Raw genomic sequence first — 18,877 nt, forward strand, 5'->3', positions numbered from 1 at the left:
ACATGTGGAGGAGGGGAAGGGGTGTAAAAGAGCATCAGCTGAATATGAGGCATTTAAATGACAATGCATAAATTGCCTGTCTGACTTGACCACCCCAACTGTGGGAGTGTTACCAGGCTTCTGAGCACTGCAGGTAGCATGTGACACCCATGACAACAAACAGACATGTACCTACCCCCTCCTTGCTGCTTTCCCTCCTGCAAGTGCCTATGGAGGTCTGGAAAAACCACTTCAAGGACTCGGAGCATGTGGGGGGTGAGGTGACGGGTGCCGCCATGCCGGCGTGGAGCTTCAAGGTTCAGCTGGACCCGGGCGATACAGCGGCTCCAGCACTGGATGTCCTGCCACCTCTTCCTGATGTTACGGATCCTTCGGCGAGGGCCCCCCACAGACCTGACAGCCCTGGCTATGTCCAGCCAGATCTCCCCCTTCCCATAGGCAGTTACCTGTGAGGAAAACAAAGTGAAACACCATCAGTACACCTGCTCCATGTCCCAGCCTCTGACCTGGGGGTCTGTTTCCTGAACTTTGCTGAACTCTGCTTTTAATTACTTATTTTACAGATTGCCCGGTATCTGGAGCCTGGAGCCTGAATATCAAGGACCTTCAACTCGGGGCTTTCATCATCGTTGTTGCTGGGGCAGGGACTGCGAGACCCAGGCTGCCTAGCGCTTCATCATCACAGCGCACCTGGAGTCTCTTCCCGCCCCAGCTCCCTCGTGGCTATAAACGGCTCGCGGCCCCCGCTCTGCGGGCGCCGCTCGCAGCCTCTGACCTGGGGGTCTGTTTCCTGAACTTTGCTGAACTCTGCTTTTAATTACTTATTTTACGGATTGCCCGGTATCTGGAGCCTGGAGCCTGAATATCAAGGACCTTCAACTCGGGGCTTTCATCATCGTTGTTGCTGGGGCAGGGACTGCGAGACCCAGGCTGCCTAGCGCTTCTTCATCACAGCGCACCTGGAGTCTCTTCCCGCCCCAGCTCCCTCGCGGCTATAAACGGCTCGCGGCCCCCGCTCCGCGGGAGCCGCTCGCAGCCTCTGACCTGGGGGTCTGTTTCCTGAACTTTGCTGAACTCTGCTTTTAATTACTTATTTTACGGATTGCCCGGTATCTGGAGCCTGGAGCCTGAATATCAAGGACCTTCAACTCGGGGCTTTCATCATCGTTGTTGCTGGGGCAGGGACTGCGAGACCCAGGCTGCCTAGCGCTTCATCATCACAGCGCACCTGGAGTCTCTTCCCGCCCCCAACTCCCTTATTTAAACCTATTGAATTCCGCGCACGCGGGACCCAGCCCGGGGCTAAGCCCGGGCAAAGGGCGGGCCCTCTGAGGCCCTCAGAGGCCCGAGGAGACTGGACTGGGCATATCCCCTTGATTAATTGTATTCTACTCGTGTAAGTTGTAATTAAGTTTACCCTGCCTGTTCTGTTATTTTCGGCTGTTTGTTACAAATGTCATCTCCACCCTTAAGTGCGGACACAGGCATGCTTGATAAGGCAGGGGGTACGTCTAATGGTACTCTGGATAAATATTTCAAAAAGTCAGTGGGGGGGCGGCCCGAGGGAGATTACTTTAGCAGAACGACGAGCAGAACGCCGTCGTTCTGTAGAAAGTATGAAGATTAGGTTGGTATCACAGTCACCTGCTCCTGTTGCCCCTATAGATCGAGGGAGCCCAAATGGCAACGAAAGCCTACCACTAACGGATAACTTGCCTTTGGTATTCAGAGACAGTACATCTACTCCTACCACTTCCCCTAAACCAGATTTAATTGGCCCTTCGCCCACACTTTGTAACAGTACGCCTATAACAACTAAGGCACAGATTACCCCCGCACCCCCGCCCCGCATCAATATACGGAATAAGACAAAAGGTATTATTCCGCCATCCAGAAATTATGGTCCACCCCCTACAAAAAAAAGGCGGAAAAGGGGGGAAACTATACAACAAAAATTAAGCCACTCAGACTTTGGCAAAAAGACAAAGACTATTACTGGGTGTGATAAGGCCATAATAGTTGCATCACAGTCCTCAAACTCAATGTCCCTACCGTTAACTATTCTGCATTCTAAGGGGGAACCCCGTATCGCTATCTGCCCAGATACCATCATGTCCCAAGCAGTCCAAAATCCAGTCACACTGGAAAGTATTGAAAACTTAATTAAAAGTTACTCTTTAGTAATTCTATAGAGATTGGATAAGGTCGAAGAACGACTTGGGAATTTGGAAAAGGAACTGGGGAAGAAGGATGTTTCTACCTTATTAGCTCCAAACATGGTTATACAAACTAATACATTGCCTGTACAACCCACTACATCTGCCCCTAGTCCTGCTATTAATAAGACCCCAACTATAATGAATCTAACTGATAACAAAGGTGGAAGACAACCATCGACCCTGCCAAAACCACAATCTGCCCAGTCTTTGGCTACTATAGCCTGCAAACCATCAAACAGGATAGGAGAAATACTACCGAAAAGACCATCAAGGGAAGCAGAAGGCACTAGGTACAAGCAGGGAAGACCAAACAGGGTCCCACTTCCAGAATTACCACCGGAAGCAGTACCCTTTGTTGTAGTTCTTACAGGGGTCCCTGTGTTAGAAGAAAACAAGCGGGAAGGCTACGTCCAATTGAAAAAAAAGATCATTCATTGGCTTAGGCTAAACAGGCCAATCTCAGATAGTATTAACGGCGACATTATACATGTTCGCCGAACACAGTGGCTGGGTGGTAGACACAAGGACATTGAGGGTGATGTGGTGGTAGTGAATTTTAGGGACCCCAATGCTGTTCACTGAATATTAAACTGGCCTGCAGGCAACACCAATAATCGTATTATTCCTCGACCATTAACATACTTCTATCCCAGATCAGTGTTTTTTTCATCTCAGTACCACCCCCCTCAACCCATGCAAATACAAGCCTGTCCTTCAACCGTATATGATGCTAGGATGAATCCATATCCACCATATCCTTCGTTGGCTTCAGACCCCTACGGTTGGAACCGTCTACCAATAAGGTCTACTCTTTCTTCCAATAGGAGAATGGACCATTTAAATCCATTTACGCCCCTAGAGACCACCAATAGATACGACATTTTTAGTGGTCTAGACAACTGTGATTGACGCCCCATGAGCAGAGGGAATTATGGAAGTGGAATTAGCCCCACCAGAACAGATGGTAAAGCTGGTGGTATAGAAGGGATGGGGAATGTAGGGGCAAACTGTTTAACAACAGCAATACTCCTAACCAACCCGGCTGTAATTGTGGTTACACCAGCTTCGAGATCGACCAATAGTATTCAGCGACCTGTGGGTCGCGACGACGATCTCCAAGCTTTCATAAGTATACCTGGGGATGGCGGTCTTTATCAGAACTTAGCCGCTGTACAACCTTCAAGGGAGTTGGAAGAATTGAGATGTATGGGAAATCACCAAGATATAGCAACTGGGGCTGTCCCGGGTTGCCCAAATGTTTCGCATAGATCCATATTAAATGCATTATCGAGGGTTGGAAATGTTAGGGTGGAGGACGGAATGGGACTTGATGTACTGGGAGCTGTGGAAGAAGAATTGTTGAGACGTTCACCAATGTTCGAGGAGACAACTTTGGCAGTGCAATCCGCGACCTTGGCCGATGTGTTAGAGCCTCTAAGGTTGGTCTCCTGGAATATAGCTGGTGTCTCAAAACATCTAAGGGACCCAGAATGGGCAGGATTTGTTGATACTAATGACTTCTGTTTGCTACAAGAAACATGGGCAGTGGTAACACCCCATAGAATAGGGTACAAATCGTTTGGAATAGGCGCCACCCCATCTAGAAGTAGAAGGCCATCGGGGGGTCTATTAATTTGGGTGAAAGTCGATTTGAGGGTACAAATTGAGGTGGTAGACGTAAATTCACCCGATATACTAGTGCTTAAGATCACTACACGCGAAGGGAAAAAATTACACTTAATAAATGTTTACAATAGACCAATACCTCTATCAAAAGTTTCGCCTACACTAGCCAAATTAGATTCCTTCCTAAGTGGGTTGGATAGTAAAGACGATTACGTTATTTTGGCAGGAGATCTAAATTGTAATTATGAACCAGTCCTGGGGCTCAGTGATATTTTTGAAGATGAGGATCATGCGAATAAAATCCCTGCACTAGAGAACGCCAAACCGACTAAATGTTCAACCTTGGCAGTTCAGATAACAAACATATGTGCGGAGTATTCTCTCAGGGCCTGTAATGGACGCTCATCGTCCGATATCCTGAAAAAAACAACATTCAGTAGAAATAATTACAGGAGCAATTTAGATTTTGTAATTGTCTCTATCCCTATTTGGCACTATATTCAGGACTTTGAGGTAAAGGATAGATCAGAAAGTGATCATTTTCCCCTGAGTCTATTAATTGAAGCTTCGTTGTTGCAGGGTGTTGTGGGTACATCGCTAGCAGACAATGGCGCTAACACAGAGATACATGTTAGCAATAACAGACGAGTCCTCAAATGGCCATTTATATTGGACCATGGTGAGATCCTGGCAGAGATATACACACTCTTTGCAGGGTCTTTTGATTTATTTATAGGTTCTAGAGCTACAGAAGGAAATCCTATTTATTTTATGTCATTGCACACATTTTTTTTTAATGATTTAAAAATGCTTGTAACCAAAATGCCCAAAAAAACCCAACAAAAAACGCAGAATCTGTCCCATAGTAAACCATGGTATGACGGAATCTGTAGGGAATCTAAAAGGGCTCTCATATTAGCTATAAAATCTAATATTCTACCTGAGATAAAAACTGCTAGGAATATTTATAAGCAAGTACAAAAGGCTTCCAAAAAAGCTTGGGAGGAAGAATTATGGGCCGATATGTTGTTGGCTGTTAAAAACAATGATAATGTTGGTTTCTGGAGGTTAGTTGCCAATAGGAACCACGTAGGGAGAGTGGTTAAAGACGTCCATTTGGACGAATTAACATGGGTCAACCTTTTTACCAACCTCTACAAAAAGTATGAAGATAGTGGAGCCGATGTGGATGCTCCATGTCTTGAATACCCCACAGAGTGTATGGGTTTTACAATAGCCGAAACAGAGTCGGCAATCAATTTAGTAAAGACTGGCAAAGCCCCAGGCTTGGATAAGATCCCGGGCTATCTTTACAAACATGACCTAACAACCTGGGCACCATATATAAACTACTTGTGCAATATATTATCCCTTTGCCTAGATTTCCCTGAAAGTTGGCGTGGGGCAGAAATCGTTTTAATTTATAAAAAAGGGGATCGGATGGACCCCTCTAATTACCGGCCAATCAGCTTGATGGACATCCTCCAGAAAATTTATTCACGACACATATTAACTCGTGTCAGTGACTGGATGGATGAGAATGCAATTCTAACGAAATTCCAAGCTGGGTTTCGTAGTAAAGTAAGCACAATTGACCAGATATTCAGATTCTGCTGTCTCTACTGGAAATACGTACACATCAAAAAGGGTCATCTATACGTTGCTTTCGTTGATTTGAGAGCAGCGTTTGATTTAGTGCCACGCAATCTTCTATGGAAAACACTGAATGCTGTAGGATTGCCAAATAGCCTTTTGGTCGAGATAAAAGAACTCCACGAAAGGAATTTTGCGAAAATTCGATGGGGCCCAAATGGGGAACTAACCCAAAAAACCCCTATCGAGCGTGGAGTTCGCCAAGGCTGTGTTTTGGCCCCCACACTTTTTTCACTCTTTGTGAATGACATCCCTAAATATCTAGAAGGATGTATAAATGACTCACCAAAATTGAACGGCGAAAGGGTGACATCATTGTTGTTTGCTGACGACACTATTTTGATTTCCCAAACAAAAAGAGGTCTCCAAGCACTACTTAATTCTTTTAGCAATTATTGCAGGAAAAAAGGCCTGGAGATAAATGGGAACAAGACCAAATGTATGTCCCTTAATCCACAAAAAACAGCCAAAGGATGTTTAACTTTGGATGGAACTAAACTAGAATCGGTTTCGCACTTTTCGTACTTGGGTGTTACCTTAGATTCTAATCTCACTTGGAGAGCCCAAAGGGAAAAAAGTAAGCTAGCATTTATTCAGAATGTAAAGCCAATCCTTAGAAAACAAAGTTTGAGCACTAGTAAAGCGGTGTCCCCAGTAGCCGAGCTATTTAAATTCAAGGTCCAACCGACAGCGCTGTATGGCGCAGAAATCTGGGGGCCAGGGTCAAAAGATACTTTTCGCGCTTTGGATAACAAATTTATGAGGAGTCTGGTAAGGGTCCCAAGAGGTACTCCCCTAGTTCCTCTCGAATTGGATCTTAACGTCAAAAGAACTGACCATTATACCATAATCCGCCCGTTGATGCTATGGGTTAGACTATGGAGAGTGTCCGAACTGCAGGACTATAGGGATGGCCTAAAGGAAATTATGGAATTTGGCAATTCATTGACTATCCCATGGCTAAAGCATGTCAAAACTTGGCTTACTGAAATAGGTTTAATTCATTTCTGGGAAAATCCGGAACTTCTACCGCCCAACGCAAAATTAATTCTAAAAAGGGCATTTTGGAGTTGCATGGTAAACAGGGTAACAAATGTTTCGGTTGCTGGAACTCTGGTAACAAATTTTCTGAGCCTTAAGGATGAGCCGTTATTCGAGACTTTTCTCGATGAGATAGAACCTCCCCTAGACAAAACCCTTTTTCTAAAACTTAGGTATGGCAATTTGTTGACCAAAACAACTCTAGCACGATGGTCAAGGAGGCCAAATGATCCATCCCTGGAAGCTGATGAATTATGTGCCATGTGTGACTGTAAACAGATTGAAACCGAGGCCCATATGTTTTTTTTCTGTCCTGCTTATACAATACCCAGAAAAAGATGGATTAAACCACTATGCTTACTGTTAGGTTTGAGCTCATGTTACCAGGCTCTAAGAATACTTAAAACTAACACCAACCAAGTAATAATATTTAGTGTTAGCCGATTCTTACATTCAATCTTTTTTTTAAGGAAAAAAAAGGGTCAACAGTTATAAATGAATGATGTATACTTCCACAATTGAACCAGCAGATGATCCTCTTAAAGGGAGGTTATTTGGTATATTCTAAAGGATGTGCTTAATTTAGCTAAGACATGTATATTGATACTTGTTTAAAAATGTTTTTATTAATGTAATGTTTTGTGCTTGACTCTTTTATGGCATTCATGCCGAAATAAAGAAATTTGAAATGAAATGTCCCAAATACACACACTTGCACCACATTGACGATGACAACAGGGCATAGGATGCAGACAGGACTTGCATCATTGTCCATGTGAATGTGGCCTGTAAGCAAACGCCAATACACTACATGCCTTTGAAAGGAAACAGATGCCATAAGGGGTGCAAACCACTAACTGAGCATGGCACACACTGAACAAGATATGCAACTTCAGGGTGGTGGACAGCATGTGACATGCTGTCACATATCACACTACACTTAAGAACCCTCATCAGACCACACATGCACACCCTGGCACAGATCATTTGCTTGTCATTGTCAACAGTGTACACAACCTCACTTGGTACATGCCACACTTTACAAAGATGTGACACAGGCGTCATGCTAACTGTCCAAGTCATGCACACGGCACTGCATACTTGTAACATCAGATGGGTACAGCTGTGGCATACGCCATGCATCAGTATTGCCAAACATCACATACACAAATAGCCAGATGACAAAGAACATTCACACTCTTCAATGTCCATGACTTCAAAGCATGCATTTGTCCAACATCCACACGGGTCACGAAAAACAATTAACAACAGTGAGTACATTCATCTGTCGCTCTGGGGGGAACACTGTTACACCTCAGTAAATCATGGCTAAAAAACATGCAAGGTGTGGCACCGCAGTAAGTGTGAGTCACATTGCATTGAATGTCAAAGTTAGCGCAATGCAGGTAAGCAGTAAACACTATTTAACTACATCATTCACTGCATGGGAAATACCACAATGTACACACCCGGCACTCACTCCAAACAACATTGCATCTCTGTTATATAAATACACCATGGCTGTAGTGACACTCACACATTCATCACTCACCTGATCCCCTGGTTTCCCATACAGCTTGCTGAAGTTTGGTAGGAGGTCATCCAGTAGGGCCTGGTTCTCCCCCTCACTGAATGCAGGTGCCCCCTCCATTGTACATCACATTCAGATCCAGGGAATGTAAATGTAAATGTAAATGTGTGGGACTTGTAAAGCGCACAGCTGCCCGTAAGCGTCCCGGCGCTGAAGACCGCTGGGGAACCCATCCTGGCTTTCCCTGTGAGATGGCCCCTTCTGGGTATCTCCAAGGTGAAACCAGGCATCCCCGGCATCTGTGGGGGCCGTTGTAGAGATGAGGCAAGCTTAATGCCCAGAGTTGACAAGTGTGATCCCTGGTTAGAGTAGGCACGAGGTGAGAATTATCGAGTCCGCTGACCCTGGTCCACGAACCTGCCGCGTCGGGAATTGAACCCTGGTCCCGGGCCGTTCTCTGCTTCCCGGTCTGCTGCCTCTAACCAGTGAGCCACACCACTCCACTCCAATGCAGAGACAGCAGCGGTGTTGTCCACTCCTATGTTGTGCAGGCAGGTGCCCTCTCACAGCCACATGCAGCCTTAAATCAGTGCTGCTGAGGAGCTGTCAGTCCAAGAAGTACAGTGTGATAGGCCAGATTACTTTGCATCCTATGTTTCATCCAATCCCATTACACATAAGGCCATGACACACATTTGCATGGTTTAAAATGTGAGCTTGAGCTCCACAACAAATTTTGCAACATTGTATAGTTTTGGCCAACTGAATTTTCCAGAACACCTGTAGAACACACTCAAATCTCTGCTTCCTTGACAACTAGCCTGCATTCTGGGCATTCTACTCGTCCCCTAGATGTTCCCTATATATTTTCTGGGATCCCCACACAAGTACGGTGCGTTTCCCATCGCGAATGCCACTTTTTCAATAGTGAAACGTCCCGCACAGGCAATGGCGGGGTAGGGACCGCTTGCGTATGGCTCGAATGTAATGGTGAAACAACCTGTACACACGCACGTACTATTGGGGTAGGGACCGCTCGCATATGGCTCGAATGTAATGGTGAAACGACCCGTACACACGCACGTACTATTGGGGTAGGGTCCGCTAGCGTATGGCTTGAATGTAATGGTGAAACGACCCAAACACACGCACGTACTATTGGGGTAGGAACGCTCGCGTATGGCCTGAATGTAATGGTGAAACGACCCGTGCACACGTATGTACTATTGGGGTAGGGTCCGCTCACGTATGGCTCGAATGTAATGGTGAAACGACCTATACACACGCACGTACTATTGGGGTAGGGACCACACGCTTATGGCTCGAATATAATGGTGAAACGACCCGTACACACGCACGTACTATTGGGGTAGGGACCGCTCGCGTATGGCTCAAATGTAATGTTGAAATGACCCAAACACACGCACATACTATTGGGGTAGGGACCGCTCGCGTATGGCTCGAATGTAATCGTGAAACGACCCGTACACACGCACGTACTATTGGGGTATGGACCGCTCGCATATGGCTCGAATGTAATGGTGAAACGACCCGTACACACGCATGTACTATAGGGGTAGGGTCCGCTCGCGTATGGCTCGAATGTAATGGTGAAATGACCCGTACACACGCACGTACTATTGGGGTAGGGACCGCTCGCATATGGCTCGAATGTAATGGTGAGACGACCCGTACAAACGCACGTACTATTGGGGTAGGGTCCGCTCGCGTATGGCCCGAATGTAATGTTGAAACGACCCTTACACACACACATACTATTGGGGTAGGGTCCGCTCGCGTATGGTTCGAATGTAATGGTGAAACGACCCGTACACACGCACATACTATTGGAGTAGGGACCGCTCGCGTATGGCTTGAATGTAATGTTGAAACGACCCATACACACGCACGGTCCAAACGCGTATGGCTCGAATGTAATAGTGAAATGACCCGTACACACGCACGAACTATTGGGGTAGGGTCCACTCGGGTATGGCTCAAATGTAATAGTGAAACGGCCCGTACACACGCACGTACTATTGGGGTACTGGGCGTTTGACACGCTCTAGTCAATGCATGTGTAGGTGCGTTTTATAAGCTCACGCATGGTACCATTACAATAGTGTTACCAGGAAAACACATGGCAGGAATGTAGGTGTAAGGTCATAATGAGGATGTCGATGTATATATTGGCATGGCATCCTTACATCAGCAGGCCCTAGGTGTGGCAGACAGAGAAATAGCACAGGGCATGTGATCATGTGGAACAGTTGATGTGTGATGAGCTGTTGAGACATGTCATTTGTGATGGGGCACTATGTGGTTCACATAACCTTTACACTTGTCACATAAGTAACATCATAAACATGTTATGATGCACATCAACACTGGGATAGCACACTATTCAGGACGGGCATCTGTCACATGATGCCAGGGACAGGGGCACTGTCTCACTTGTCAAATTGACGCCCAGCATGACCCTTTGTGACAATGTCATGTGTGTGACATGTCAAAGATTAGGCATGCTGTTTGTATCCCGTTAATTTACTCTGCTGTAGGTGCATCTATGATGGGTCTGTGCCGTGATTGCACGGGTTTCTCATATACGCACACCATGCCACAGGGGCATTTCAACTGCTCATGTGTGTGATGGCATAATAGATCATTTGTCCCCAAACATACAGGTCTGCATCCTGAGAATGGCTGTGGTGTAGTTTAGTCAAATGCACACCTCATTCACAATGTTACAGATATGTGCAATCGATAGCACATGTTACGTGGGTGTGTGCCTTGCAGTCAGCTGTCTGGATGTGTTGACACCCTTCTCATGCAGGTCACGTGATGTGTGTCACTGACGTGATACACTGTTCTGCTCACTCAGACCAGCCCAGCAGATCATTTGTGTGCATGTCATGTCCAGTTCACAGACAACAGGTGTATCAGTTATAATGGAGGTGTGCCAGCTAGCTGGCATATGTGTCCTTGATGTACAGGCCATGCCAGACTCAATGGTGATTTGATGTGTTGAAGCAGTGTGGCTTCTGCTATGTACATTGTAATTGTAATTGGCTGACAGTTGTACACCTTTTTCCCCAAATATGTTGTGCAGGGCACCCCCTCTGCCAAGGCCGTTGCCAGACTTGGATGCCATGAGGGAACGTAATTGCATCCGCCGTTACCGATTCACTCAACAGTTGATTCAGGACTTGACGGACAGGCTGGAACCACATCTCCAACCATGACACAGGCATTCAACTGCGCTGACACCCAAGGTAAATGTAATGGCAGCCCTACATTTCTTTGCCACATGTACGTTCCAATTTACCATAGCTGATGTGGGGGGGATGTCACAGACCATGTTCAGCCGTGTACTACGTGATGTGTTAGCTGCTCTGTTGAGGTACATTGATGAATTCATCAAATCCCTACTCCAGACGAGTTGACAGGTGTCAAGGGTGATTTCTATGCCCTGGGTGGGATGCCACATGTAATTGGGTCCATTGATGGAACACATGTTTCTTTGGTGCCACCACAAGCTCAGGAGCAGGCCTACCGCAACAGGAAACATTACCATTCTATAAATGCCCTGGTGGTGTGTCTTCCTAACATGCTGATTTCCCATGTTTGCCACGATGCATTCATCATGAGGCGTAGCAGGGTGCCACAGATGATGCTGCAGCTGCGCAACCATCGCGATACAAAAGGGGATGATGGACGGAGAGTTTGAGCAAATCAAACACTCACCCCCAGTCAACTGATCTGGGTTTAAACCATCACCATTCTTTAGCCCACTCAGCCACCCCATTTCAGACATGGCTATATGCAAATCAGTCTGACCCTGTGCCTCATGGGAACAGTCCAGCCTGAACTGCCAAGCCATGCCTTCCATGGACCGGAAACAAGCATCCTGGGACCGGTTTCGGATTCATAATCCTCATCAGTCAGGCTATCTTGAATCCAGTGGCCATGTGAGCAAGGGACTCACGTCTGAGCATACCCTGCCACACTTAGGGCGAACAAAGCGATACAAAAGGGGATGATGGACGGAGCATTTGAGCAAATCAAACACTCACCTGGATCCTGATGAGCTGTAACATCCACCCGTGGAGGATGAAGGCCTTGGCCAGGATGCAAGCGATGAGGAGGAGGAGGGTGATATCCGGAGTCAGCTCATACGCAACTTCTTCTCATAATGGTGAGTCCTAGGAAAATATTGTGCAAGCCTGTACCATAGAGTGGCATGTGTAGCATACTGTATGTCCAGCTGACTGTATGCAATGTCACTTTGATGTTTGTTGTTGCAGTGTCACACAAGTGCTGATGTAATGCCACACACATACGTGCAATGTGTCAACAGGATGTGTCTGGATCATCCCCTCAACCTTGTGTGCCAGTACAGTTTGATTTCCCCAAAACCATGTTGTGTAGGTGTGGGCCAGTGTATGTACCACATGTTCATTCAACTGTCCTGTGAGTCTGTTTGCATGGATTCATTGCCCCTTGTGCCAGTATGTCATGTCACTGTCATGTCGTTACCTCAGTGCCGGTGGAGAACACTGCCTCGCTAGCCTTCTCTGTGAGTTGATGTTAAATTTCCATTCCAATGATGCCAGGTATTTTGCGCTGATGTCATCACAACGTTGTGCTGCAGCAAATGTTAAATCTCCGTGGCACCAGTCGAGTGAGGTCATTCACAGGATTATCTTGTGCCGTGCAGCATCTCATGGTCACGGCAGGGTTTTTTTTGTGGCTTTGTTCCTTATTACTCGTTGTTGAGTTTGGTTCCACCTGCTTGTCATGTTTAGCATAGTGGGGCACAGTTAGAAAAGCCAATGACTGTCTCCTGCGGGGCTTCCTTGTGTTTAGGTCATTCCCTTCCTCATTGGAGGAGCTGCTTACGGCTCTTGCGGGTGATGTCTACTTTCCCGTCATGGCCCTTACGGATTCACAGGGCTAAATATGGATTGTTGGCTTTGTGTCAGTAGCACTGCTCTACATTACATTTTCACAGATTAGGATCCTCAATCATACACTTTGACTTTGTTGATGGCCGCATGGATCTAATTGCATAGTAGCAGCCTTGTGAGCGTTACACATGCTTCGTTGAGGTGACAAACTGTGCTACCTTTTATGTGTCCGTGTTCAAGCATCTGATCTTGTCTCATTGCAAAATCTGTGATCACACATAGGGTACAGTGGCAGCGGTCACACTTCATAGGTCTGACTGGTATAGTGTAGGTCCGGAGGTATTCTGTGATTCTGTGACAAAAGTATGGCTTCCTTATGCTTGTTTTTCTTTGTTTCAGATCTCCCTCCCTGCAGTTCCCCTCCTCTCCATCCCTCACCAGATCTCCCTTTTGTGTCTGTCTTTTGGACTCAGACAAAGGGGCTATTTGGAGATGGAACCCTTTCAGCATCGCACCACTCTGATGATCAAAGGTACGGACAGTCCCTGGCAATAGTGTGGAGAATCTTTCACCAGCATTACAGGTAACATCATTGCATGACTGTGATTGTCTTCAGAGCAATGCTACTGGGCATGCACATTGGCTAATGCAGCAAGGCATCAAAAACAACTTTATCCTATTGTGTAGGAAGTGTGTTTCACACAGTACATTGTGCCTCATTGCTGTCAACGCACATCTCTTGTCAGTCTGCATGCGTTCAATATGGCATTGTTTACGATAATTGTTCATATGTGTTTATGTGTACAGTGACAGCATGCATGCTGTTGGTAATGGCAAATGTACCATATTGTGCCTGACGTACATGGCTGTGTATGTGTTGTTTAGCTTGCTACACATGACGTGCAGGCTACACCTGCTGACGCTGTGTGTCGTGTGCCCCGCTTGGCCTTAGGGTGACTAATCCTGTGCCCATGATCTTTGGCGATTGTAAACCCATTTAGCTCGGGGTGACCCGTGGGTAACCAGACACTCCTGCCTTCACATACACATGTCACTTTGTGCCCTGTAAGAATCCTTGGGTTTGTGTGCTTGTTTAGCATGTTGTCTCACCCATTCTGCCGTCATGTGTTCACTCATTCCTGCTGCTGCATCCCCAGCCACAACGCAGCACCGAGTGGCCAGATACTGCACCACACACACCTACAAGATACTCCTCCATCCATCTATTCTTAAAGCAGGCCGCAGCTTGTCTGTGCCACTGTTGCACAACCTCCATGACAAAGGCAGGTCTGTCTGCACCTGCAACAAGCACACTGCAAAACACTCAGCTCATTTCATGAATCATGTGACACAACAGACACATGCTCCAGCCCCCCTCCACACAGTGAACACTAGAAAATCATCCACCTGGTATCACGCGACCACAAACACACCCATGACAGCTTCTCTGCCTGTGTGTGCAACTCATACTGGCAACACTGGCAACTTGCCGGCGCTCTGGACTATTCCCAGTCAGGGTTCCGGCCAAAACACAGCACGAGTCCACCCTCCTGTCTGTCACTGATGATCTACATATGTACCAGGACAAGGGCCTCTCAGTCATCCTGGTCCTATTGGATCTGTCGGCAGCGTTCGACACCGTGTCTCACACCATCCTGAATGATCGGTTGTCGAACGCCGGCATTAAGAACAAAGCCCTTGACTGGTTGAAGAGCTTCCTATCAGATCGCACCCAGAGAGTCACCATGGGTGCGTATCGTTCAGCGGAAGTAGAGATCTCAAAAGGGGTGCCTCAGGGCTCCTGTTTAAGCCCAACCCTTTTTAACATTTACGTGGCACCCCTGGCAAGAGTGATGCGTAGGTATGGTTTCATCCCAATATCATACGCTGATGATACACAGCTCCTCTTCCCTTTTAAGACTCTCTCCGCTGATGTTAGGAGCTCTTTTTCATCAGGCATGAAAGCAGTGGCAAACTGGATGTCCTCCATTCTCCTTCAATGTAATGTCAGCAAAACGGAGGTAATGCTGTTTGGAGAAGCTAAAATGCTATGGACTCCAGAGTGGTGGCCGCAAGATCTAGGAGCAGATCCTGAACCCAAACAGGTCGTGAAGAGTCTGGGGATTCGATTCGACCATGATCTGTCACTCAAACAACACACTAACTATATTTCTGGAATATGCTTCCATACCATCAGCCTACTACGCAAAGTTTTCCCTTTGCTACCTGACTCTGCTAGGAAAACTCTCGTTCAGGCACTGATTTTAAGTCGGATTGACTATTGTAATGGCCTGTTGCTTTCAGCCAACGAAGGCGTGTTGGCCAAGCTTCAGGTCATTCAGAACACGGCGGCTCGCTTTGTTCTCAATGCCCCCCCGAGAACTCCCTCCAAACCCCTCCTTGAGCAGCTGCACTGGCTCTCAATCCGACAAAGAGCCAAATTTAAAGTATGCTGTCTGATCCATAAATGTCTAAATGGACAAGGACCCGTCTACCTTGAAAGAAAATGTGTTCCCTATATTCCAACCCGATCTCTCAGGCCCAGTAACAATCTTCTTTTGGTGGTCCCCCGTGCCAAGAAGACCAGACACGGGTGTAAAGCTTTATCTATCTCTGGACCCACCCTATGGAACAGACTCCCTTTGTCTCTGAGACAATGTAAAGAACATCTTACATTCCGCAAACTTCTGAAAACTACTCTGTTCAGAAATGAGATTTAGATTCATTTACTCATAACCTCCGTTACCACTGGCTCCACAAGCGCAGAGATACTCCAGCTGGAGTTAATTCAAGCGCTATACAAACCAGCAAATAAATAAATAAATAAATAAATAAACACGATGCAGCCCCACATAACAGTGCGTCTACGTACAACCAGGTAATTTGCCTCGTACAGCTCACACATAACTTCCAGCAGCACCACATTGTACTGTGTTACCTCGACAACACAACAGCACCACACATCGCCTTCATTACTGTAACGTGGTAGTACGCAACATCAGCACACCACTTCTACATAGCCATCACAGACGGATATTCCAAAACCCACAGGGACCACACACCAAAAGCAGGATTATGATTGGTTTAACTTAACGAGGTACACCCTCAGAGTAACATACAACACCAAGGACACACTCCGCATTGTCAAACATCTGCACATCCGGTATCACACCAACAGCCTAACCACCCTCTTTGTGACTATCATCTACAGCTCTCCAATCCTACACACACAATTTGGCTAAGCCATCTATCAATCAATCAATGAATTCATTTGTTGAGCGCCCTACCTACCCGTGAGGGTGTGAATGCGTTGGGGGGGGCTGCTACAGATGGAAAATCCAGGTCTTGAGAAGTCTTCTGAAGGCCAGCAGTCCTGGGTCTGTCGTAGCCTTGTAGGGAGGGTGTTCCAGGTCTTTGAGGCGAGGTAGGAGAAGGATCTGTCACTGACGGTGGTTTTCCGGATGTGAGGGACGGTGGCAAGTGCGAGGTTTGTAGAGCGGAGGCTGCGTGTGGGTGTGTAGAAGCTGAGTCTGTCGTTATGGTATGCTGTTCCGGCATGGTTAGGAGCTTTCTGTGGTGTGGTGTTATGTGGCCGTGTTGGGGAAATCGACGATCATACGTGGCGAGGCGTTCTGGATGCGTTGCAGCGGTCTCAGGAGTATGGTTGTTGTAGCTGCATAGGGGGCATTTGCGTAATCCAGTGAGCTCATGGAGAGGGCAGGGATGACTGTTTCTCACATGTTTGAGGGGATCCATTTGAAGATCCTGCGGAGCATTCAGAGGGTGTCGAAGCAGGAAGCTGAGATGGCGTTGTCCGGCTTGGTCATGGAGAGAGAGGATTTGAGGATGACCCACAGGTTGCGTGCATGGTTGGTGGGTTCTGGGGCTGTTCCTAGCAATGTTGGCCACCTTGAGTCATCACAGGCTGAGGTGGTGGGGCTGGGGATGAGGACCTCCGTTTAGTCAGAATTGTGCTTCAGCCTGCTGTCCTTCATCCATTTGGCAACGGCCTTCATTCCTCTGTGGAGTTTTCCTTTGGCAGTGTGTGGTTCTTCGGTGAGGGATATTATCAGCTGGGTGTAATTGGCGTAGGAGATGATGTTGAGGCTATGTTGTAGTGCAACATGGGTGAGTGGTGCCATGTGGATATTGTTCAACGTCGGGCTGAGGGATGATCCCGGTGGGACGCTGCGGTTGGTCTCAGTGGTCTTCGAACGGAAGTGTGGGAGGCAGACGCTCTGGGCTCTGCCGGAGAGGAAGGATGTGGCCCAGGCCAGGGCAGTCTCTTGGATTCTGGCGTAATGGCTGCGTGCTGTTAGGGTGTCTTGGCAGACCGTGTGGAAGGTTGGTGATAGGTCCAGAAGGATGAGGGCGGCTGTTTCTCCTTTGTCCATGAGGATGCTGATGTCGTCGTTGGCGGTGATGAGTGCGGTGTCCGTGCTGTGGTTGCTGCGGAATCCAGACGGGGATGGTCCCATGATGTTTTTGTCTTCGAGGTAACGGCTCAGCAGTCTGTTGACGATCTTCTACGTGACCTTTTCTGTGAAGGGGAGATGGCCCTGAAGTTCTTGAGGTATTTGGGGTCCGCCTTTTGTTTATTCACTAAGGTGTTGATCTCAGCATTCTCCCAGCTCCCACTGAAGGTAGCTGTCTCAAAGGATATGTTTATTGTTTTTTGGAGAAGAGGTGCGCTGGCTTAGCTGGATTGTTTGAAAATGTTGAGAAGCCATGTGTCAGATGTGGATCCGGAGTGGATGGATTCCATGGTCCTGATGGTGTTTTTGTCGCTGACGTTGTACCAGGCGGTCAGGTTATTTTTGTGGGTGTTGGTCTACGGGGGGGGGTGGACTCGTTTGTGGGTGTGGGGGTAGCGGTGTGGAAGCTGTTGTGGATGTCGATGATCTTACGGTGTAAGAAGGTGGAGAGTGAGTCACACAGGTCTTGTGATGGTGGTATGTCATTGGTGTTGTAGGTGGGAGTTGTGAGTTCAATCACGATGTTGATGTGCTGTTTGCTGTTGTGTACATTGCTGTCTAGGCTGTCCTGTTGGCGGTCCTGATGAGTTGGTGGTGATTGTGCGTGACGCTCTTGTGTGCGGTGTAGCTGTCTGATGTTTGGTTGCGGAGCCAGCTCCTCTACAGCTTCCGACAGGTGCACTTGGAGGTCCTGAGCTCTTCGGTGGACCATGCGGCTATCTTGTTGCTGTGATAGGTGGCGGAGGTCTTGAGTGTGGCGAGGGTGTCGGCGCAGTCGTTGATCCACTGTTTAAGGGTGATAGCTGCGGAGTCAGGATAGGTGTGATCGGCGGGTGGTCCCAGGGTGAGGATGGCGGTCAGTTAGTCCACGGTGGCCTTGCACCAGCAGCGGCGTGGGATGTGCTGTGTGCGGGGTGGTGTGGTGGGTTTACTGAAGATGAAGTCGAGGCATCTGTAGACTGTCCAGTGGTGTTCAGTGGTGTGGTTGAAGGAGACGTGTGGAGTTGCGGAGAAGATGGGGTCCTGTGTGTGTCCAACGATGTGGGTGGGTGTTGTCACGAGTACTATAAATCCGAGGTTGACAAGGTTGTCAGGGCAGTGAAGTTTGCGTTGTTGTTGTTCTCAAGCTGGAAGTTCATGTCCCCAAGGAGGATGTAATCCGTGTAGCCGATGGCTTGTCTGCTGATGAGGTCAGCAATGGTGTTGATGTATTTTGGTAGGGGTCCAGGTGGTCTGTCGATGAGTGTTCCTCTGAGGGTGTTGTTGGCGTCAGTGTGGATCTGTAAGTGCATGTGCTAGGCGGTGGGGAGGGTGTAGTTGGTGTTGGTAGTGACTCTGGGAGTGTTCATGTGGATGATGGCGATTCCTCCTCCCACTCTGTTGGTGCGGTGTCTGCGGGAGATCTTATAGCCTTCTGGGATGGCT

The sequence above is a fragment of the Lissotriton helveticus genome, chromosome 1_1 (assembly GCF_964261635.1).
Source record: "Lissotriton helveticus chromosome 1_1, aLisHel1.1, whole genome shotgun sequence".
NCBI lineage: Eukaryota > Metazoa > Chordata > Amphibia > Caudata > Salamandridae > Lissotriton > Lissotriton helveticus.